Genomic DNA, 8,593 nt, shown 5'->3' on the forward strand with positions numbered 1-8,593 from the left:
TTTTTTGTCATTTTTCAAACAGCTACCGTGCACTTGACCCTGTTTTCACACAGTTGACTATTTCATCTCTTGCCTGTAGAGGTGGGAATGATAGAGAAGGGGAGGAATAAGGAAGAGGAAACAATTGCTAGAAGCAGTAGGTTAAGAGGAGGCCTAAGTTATGTTGCTAGAGTGGCCATTTGTATTGGAAGAATCTACATTCATTTTTGTGTATCTTCCGTGTAGTTAAAAGCCAGTATTTTCCCAGAATTTGCTGGTATATCATCTTCTTGTATAAAAGGGGCTGAGGAGAGCGCCCGTGCTCTCCTCTGCCATAGGAGGTTACAGGGAGAAGCCTCTGTCCATGAGGAGGTGGGCTGCACCAGGCACTGAGTAGGCTGGCACCCATGGCCTTGGACTTCCCAGCCCCAAGAGCCGTGAGAAACAGATTTCCGTTGTTTGTAAGCCATCCAGTGTCTAGTATTTTGTTATACTAGCTTGAACTAAGACAACTGGGAAGGGCTTTTCCACTTTCTAATGTAATGCGTTAATATTTCAGGTGTCCATTACAAAAATTGGCTTGCAGACCTGCTTGCTACCCTGAGGTGTAGGCCAACTACTGTCTCCATGTAAGCTTCCTTTCCCTTAAAGGAAAGTCTTTTAATAGGAGTCTTTTAAATGAAGTCTGAAATTATAAACTCCTTTGAATTAAATTTATTATTCATTCTTAACCCAAACACCACTCTACTGTATACAATAGAAGATCTATAGTATTAGCCAAAACCAGGGATTCCAGCTATGCAAACTTACACACCTATACACCATAGTCGTAATTATAACTTACTCCATTTCATTTGGGCTTGAGATATAAATATAATGGTTTTGAAAATATGAGATTAAAATTATTTGGAATTGAATATAATTTATAAATGATAAATATAGAAGCTTGAAGCGATTTAGCTGTGAAGAGACGATACAGAAGTAATTGCAGATACTTTTAAGAATTACCTTTTGGCTTTTTTTGGTTGAGTTATGATATAATGCCTAGAGAGATTTTTAAATTTGGGAATTATGATGAGTAAAGAAGAATGATAAAACTAACTCTATAATGAGAACTGATGCCTTGTGAATTAGAAAAATAGCCAGAATTTTGTAAAACACATTAGAGGACAAATAGCCTCAAATTAAGATTATATTGATTTTTTTGTAAAATACATATATGTATATATTTTGTTCATTGTAGAAAAATACCAAACAAAATCTTTCAGAGAATAACTGCTACCTTTGTGTATATCCTTATTGGCCATTTGCTATGTCTTTGTCTGTCTTTCCTCTCCACCTGCCTGCCTTCTCTCCCTCTGCCTTCTGCTTTCCCTTCCTTCCTTATTCCTTTTCTTCCCCCCTCCTCATTTCCTCTCTCCTTCCACATCTTCTACATAGATATACTTCTCAAATGAGATCATATCATGTTGCTGGATGATGAAATGCCTTTTGTTGGCATATCTGCATTAGAAAAGACTAGGAACTTTCTGTGATTAGTCTAAGCAGCAAGCCTTCTCTTGAATTACACACACTTATACTCACATCCACTTGCCCAGGTGCACACAACAAATTATTAGAAGCGGTAGAAAGGATTCTGACACCAGTCTTCAGTTCTTCACTAAAAGAAACTGGTGATAACTCTTAATAATCTGAACATGACTAAAATAATGATTCCAAGCATCTATTCTTTCAAGTCCGGGGAATCCTCTTCTGTGTGCTATCTTCTTCTTGTTTAAGGAGAATTACTACTAATCACAGAAAGTTCTTAGACTTTGCTGATACAGATGTACAAATTTGAAGCAGTTAATTGCTTATTTTATTGGTTATGAGGAATGCTGTAACTCACTATGTTTTTTCAAGCCTGACTTTGTTTCTGTTGTTTTCAACCGTGTGAGTTTGCTTAGAGGTAAGTAAGGGGCACTGTAGTGTAGCAGAGTTGGTTAAGAGTGTGAACTGTGGAGCCAGGCTGCGTTACGTTCAAATCTTCACTTCATCTAACTTGTTTTGTGATCTTGGCTAAGCTACTTAGCCTCTCTGTGCATCAGCTTTCTCATCTTAAAGTGGGAATAGTAATAGTACTTACCTCATGGGATTATTATAAGAATTAAATGACTGTTGAGGCACCTGGGTGGTTCAGTCCTTAAGCGTCTGCCTTCAGCTCAGGGATCAAGCCCTGCATCGGGCTCCCTGCTCTGCAGGAAGCCTGCTTCTCCCTCTCTCTCTCCCCCTGCTTGTGTTACCTCTCTCACTGTCTCTGTCTCTCTGTCAAATAAAAGAATTAAATGACTGTCATATTTTACACACTCAATAAATGTTAGCTATTTTTATTATTTAAGTCTGAGCTGTAAAGATCATTCATGTAGTCTATGATTCCATTTATATGATATGTCCAGAATAGGCAAATCCATAGAGATAGAAAGTAGATTTGCATTGCCTATGACTAGGGGACTTGCAGGGAATGGGGAATGACTACAAATGAGTATTTTTTTAATGGTGATGAAAATGTTCTTAAAGTAATTGTGATGATGGGTACACAAGGCTGGGACTATAAAAATCACTGAATGTTGCATTTTAAATAGTGATTTGTATATTATGTAAATTATATCAATTAGCATGTTATTAAAAAATCTGAACTGGAAACAAACCTTTGTTGCACAGAGGCATGGTGTTTCTTGTGTTACCACCATCAGATATCCCACTGGTTGCTGCCTCTCAGGGATGCTACTCGTTTTTGTGGGCACATAGGCGTACACTGAAACAGAACATCAGGAGACTTCTCTTTTTCTCAGGTGTGTTTGAAGGAGTGTTCCCTTGGAGAATGACAGAATGAAGAACATGCACGTGCCCTGTAGGGCTTATCAGCTCTCTTTCCAGAATTGTCAGAACTGCAGTTTAGGATATGTATGCTCTTGGTTATGAGACACTACACTTTGGAATTAGAAGGAAAACAAAAGAGGAAGCTGCCATAGAAGTCTCAAGTGTATATAAGATTGTTAATACAACATTGTGCTGAAATTCGTTTTTTGATATTTCTGAGTTAGGATGTTAAATTTTTTACTTGGTAGTAGCGTTTGAAAAGTGCAGTTTAAAAAAAGGTTTATAGGCTTGCCAACAAAGACTAATTTCAGAAATACATGCAGATATGGTACAATATCAAAAGTACTTATTAATTGGAGGAAAACAAGATGAAGGATGAGATAAAGTTATTTATATGAAACAGGCGTTTAGTGAAAATATTCTTAAATATAAGTCTGATGACTTATAGGCATCAGAATGAACACATGAGGAGAAGAACTGCCCTAACTGACCCGCAGACCTGCAGCATGACACAGAGCTGGCCCAGTCAACTTGCTTATTACATGCTATGCTCCGTAGATGACAGCTAAAACTGGGATAATAAATTAAAGTAAAATACACAATGAATGCTAAAAGAAGTTGATATTGAGAAAAATGTAAGAGAGAGAAAAAGAAACTTAATAATCGCTAAGCATCCAAAGTGAGTATATGAATACCTGTTTTCTATTTCATCTAAGAAAAGGACTTGGGTAAGCCCATTTCCCCTTGTTAGAGACATTTAGGATATTTGGGGAAAATGTCCTGACTCTATATATAAGTCTTGCTTATCAAAGTGAAAAGTCATGGATTGCCATTTAAAGACTGATCACGAGGATGTTCTTTAAATACCTAGAAAGTGCATTGCTAATACATCCCAATTTAGTTTGAATGAAAATTAAATTATAGTCTTTGGCAAAAGAAATTATTAGTTCATGACTTGATTATATTTTGAATATGTATTTCACAGATTATATTTGATTATATATTGAAGAAGAATTTTGCTGTAGTGTCCTTTTATTTTGAGGGAGATGTTTTAAATCGCTGTCCTTGCCGTAGAAAATTATTGAATTGAATGGAAGGGCATAGAAGGAAATTATATTAGTATTTATGTCATGTATCATCAATTCTTTTTCTTTCATGATCTATTCTAGACATTTTTTAAAAAGTCACAGCAAAAATTGGAAATATTTGGATTTATTCCAATCTGTACTTAAAATGTCAAATAAAATCTCCACTCATGAAGGCTTATTTTTCGTGCTGCACAGGTTTAGTGACAGGGCTTCCTGGGGGAGGAAGTACGTTACAGCTGCACTGAGCTGAAAGTTACAGTAAAAGAATATTTTTCCACCATTATCAGTTTTCAGCACAGATTCTGTCTCTAATTTGTGATTGAGTCACTGAACCAGGAAGGTGTTTACCTGCAAGGTGAGCTGGTCGAAACGGGAGAAGCTTTTAAGTTCTAAAATTTCAGCCATAGTCTTCCCTAGAGGAAGAAAAAAGTGGGTCTCCTCCTCCCTTTTTTATATGCTCTTGTCAATCACAAAGCCTCTTTGTACTGGTGGGGTCTGGATGGTGACTGAGGGCTGGCTGTTTATCGTGTTCCCGTCATCCTAAAACGCAAAATAAAAGGAGGAGGAAAACATAACTTTGGGTTCCCAGGCCTTAGAGAATTAAGTTGCTTGTGGCAGCCCGGGTCCTCTGAATCCAAGCTACCTTGGAATGCTTTCTGAGGTGATTTGTTTGTTCACTAAAATGGAGTATGTAATTCTTACAGTTTTAAGCTCCTTAAAGCACATTCAGAACAAGAATAATATTCAGAATCTGATAATGGAAAGCAGTTGAGCTTATCAGAGTTAATGTCTTCTATCACAGAAACATCAAGCTCTAGTAATAGGAGCACAATTGCTATTTTATCTTATGTTTCTTGCTTGAGTGTTAAAAAGATGCTTTTGGAATTGGATAATTCTCAATTGTACCAATTGTAATTGTACCAATTGTAATATTTTGGACAAACCCTTCTTGCAGGGTGTCATTTTAAGATATTTTCAGGGATTCTTATAGAAGAGGAGACTCCCCTCACCTTTTAAAATCACTAGCAACTTCCGGTATGAAACATGTAGGGAAATTTGTTATAGCAAGCCAACCTTGTTGAAATTACTTGAGTCCTAAGACTTACAGTCATTAAAGTTTTTGATCGCTTAACTAAAGTTATTGACTCTTTCTTTTGGATTTTAGCTTATATCCCTTATAATTTTCTATTACATTCTAATGATAGGAACAACTGTGTGAATGGATATGAGTTGGACTGATATGGCTTTCACCTTAAAAGAATATTGACCTGGTGAAATAGTGTTCTTTTAAATTATTCTTTAGAGGAGCAGAAATAAAATAGTTCCAATAAGGATGAAAAAGAAAGGTTTTGTTGTTAAATGAGGTATTCCTTTTTATTGATTCCGAAGTACACACTTACTAATGCTCAAGAGGTATAAAATGAATTATTACAAATTCAGATGTCTGATGTAAAAGCTATAAGGAAATTCTCAAACTTGTATGTGCATACAGATCACTGGGAGATTTTATTGAAATGCAGATGATGATTCAGTTGGTCTGGGGTGGGATCTTAGCTTCTGCATTTCCAGGAAGTTCCCAGGTGATGCTAGTGCTGCTGGCCCTGGGGTCACATCTTGAGCGGCACATCTGTAAGTCACCTCAAGAAACAAATTATAAAATTAAAATGAAAAAAAAAAAAATCCAAGACTTTATAATCTCACTGCCTCTCTTGGCAACCCATTCTAGTAGTTGACAATATATAGAGTCAGGACATTTTCCCCAAATATCCTAAATGTCTCTAACAAGGGGAAATGGGCTTATCCAAGTCTTTTTCTTAGATGAAATAGAAAACAGGTATTCATATACTCACTTTGGATGCTTAGCGATTATTAAGTTTCTCCTTCTCTCTCTTACATTTTTCTCAATATCAACTTCTTTTAGCATTCATTGTGTATTTTACTTTAATTTATTATCCCAGTTTTAGCTGGCATCTACAGAGCATAGCATGTAACAAGCAAGTTGACTGGGCCAGCTCTGTGTCATGCTGCAGGTCTGCGGGTCAGTTCGGGCAGTTCTTCTCCTCATGTGTTCATTCTGATGCCCACGCTGAAGAGACAAAAGCTATGCAAGGAAAGCCGCCCTCAGGGCAGTGGAATGAGGTTTGTTTTCACTAACGCATTCTCCAAAATGTTTGTACGTGTATATCTTAAGTGCTTTATTAGCACACATCTATATTCGCTCATTTACCAAGGCATTTTCTTCGAGTATGAGTTCCCTAGCTGGGGTCCTGAGTTGTTTTTGTTGTATAAACCATACTTATAAGGTGTTGTCTTTCCAAAGCATTCAACTCAGTTTCCATGGAAAAAAAAATTTAATCCTTTTTGGTTTATGTAATGTGTAGGTCAGTTACATAATTACATTAATAAATATAAATGACATCAACACATCTGGGGACAAACACACCGATTTTTGACAGGCATATAACTCAGCTAGTGTGAACAGATGTGTATGCAGTCATATTTGAGAGTGGTGTTTTTATTTCTGAGCAATCAATATGAATATTAGAATATTTTACAGAGAGAAAATAGAGACGCCAAGATAAATTTGTCTTATTTAATGTAGTCTCCTAAATGGAGGTTAGATAATTTTTTACAGTAAAGAGCACATTTAAAACATACTAACTTCTGATCCTACACCTTTTACCTCTGCAATATCATCATCCTGGCTTCTTTTCCATTCTTTCAGGATTTTTTTCTATGCTTTAAAGCCCTCAAAATTTGGCCATTACCCTTTTTTTTTTGGTGGTGGTGGTGGGGGCGGAGGGCTTGTTATTTATCCTAGTAGAGCCAAACTTCAGTCATACTTTCACTGTAGGAATCAATGTATATATTTGACATAGATCTCGATGCTTATTTAGCCTAAAAATAACTGAATTTAAGAATTCATGGATTATATGCTGATTCAGTGTTATTTTAAGTTCATTTGATATGTTGCAAAATTCCATAAACAAAAGTATTTTCCTTTAAAGTGAATAATACCAATACTTAATGTTTCAGAGGATCATAGATTTTTAGAGTAGGGAGCAAATTAGAGATTATGTAATATAGCATTGTCCCTTTTCTGTTGAGGAAACAGAATCTCTGAGGATTTTTGTGACTTGTCTTAGCTCAGTCAGCAATTAGGGCAGAGGTAGAAGTAGAATTTTGAAAAATTTGCTTTAAATACCATAAATCATTTCAAAACAGTTGAATATTTAGAAATTTATGTGAGAAATATGGCAAAAGATTCAGCTATTTTTGTACTCTTAAATGTACAATGTAATGGAAAGCACTTTTTGAGAGGAAAGCTGAAATTAAACGGAAAGACCTAGAAATTAAGGAAGGTAAAAGTTTGGTCATAATTTTCTTAATGCATATTTTGGGTTTGTGTATGAAATAGTTTTAACTATAACAGAAATACCATCTCATGGGATTATTAATCTTTCTGTTTGAAATAATATTTCTGATAATTGCCATTAGAAATCCTTGGAACTCCTTTCTTGTGACTAGATTTTAAACCAGAAAGGAGAAAAGCTCCTTTGTAGTCAGATGGCTATGCTTTCTGTCTTTGTGTTTCAGCCTCTCTCCCTTTCCCTATCTTCCTCCCTGCCTCTGACCCTCCCCATCTCCACCGTTTCTCTTTCAATCTTTTTGTTTTTTGCTTTATTATATATTGTCAAGGAAATAACTAGAATTGCTTTATGGCACTTACCATTAAATATCCATCATGTCATTTTAAGTGTGACAAATGTGTCTGTGAATGGCATTTTAGAATGGAATTAAATTTATGTTACTCCTCCTTATGCCTTGTTACTAATTTCTTAAAACGAAGAAACTATACATTAGTATATATTTATAATCATCTCTGAAATTTTATCATGAATATGTTCTTATGAAATGTAAAGAGATATGTATTAAACAGCAGTTGGTACATTTTAAGGACTTCAGTTTTAATTTCTGCAATATAGTTGCAGCCTTAAGGCCAGTGCATATAGTCAGTTGTCACTTACATTTAATCTTCTAAAGGTAAGTTATATTAATTTCATGTAGGAACTCAGAAACATATTAAACTTTATTCTGTATTTATTACCTTTGAGAACATTATTTTATTTGTAGCATTAAAGTTTATTTTGTTGAAAAATGACTGACTAGATTTCCAAAGAGATTTATAAAAAGAGATTGTTATTTTTTAAAGCTCTGAACTACTTGAAATTTCATAAGTCTGAAACTAGGTTGTAGAAGACAGGTTTTACATTCTTGGTTTTCAGATCAAATTGGCTACAGTAATAATAAGCTACAATTGAAATATGAAACTTTGACGTAAAGCAGAAATTGGAATGTTACTAACAGCTGTTGTCATAAAAGAGAGTGGCTAGAATTTTATTGTGTGTATAGAACATCTCACAAGTCTCATCTTTTAGCTTACTGAATTTAGTTCTAATTCTGCTCTGCTTCATTTCTCTTCAAGAACCAAATGTTTCCTCTCCAGAAATGAATTAAATGGATATTAGGCTGATCACACCCACCTTGTAAAACGTTCTGTCATGTCTAAAACTGATCACACCCACCTTGTAAAATGTTCTGTCTTGTCTAAAACTATTCTTTCCAAATCATAATTCCTTTGGGTTTAACTGTTTTTATGGGTTAAT

This window comes from Phoca vitulina, unplaced genomic scaffold (genome assembly GCF_004348235.1).
Source record: "Phoca vitulina isolate PV1807 unplaced genomic scaffold, GSC_HSeal_1.0 scaffold74, whole genome shotgun sequence".
In the NCBI taxonomy this organism is placed as follows: Eukaryota; Metazoa; Chordata; class Mammalia; order Carnivora; family Phocidae; genus Phoca; species Phoca vitulina.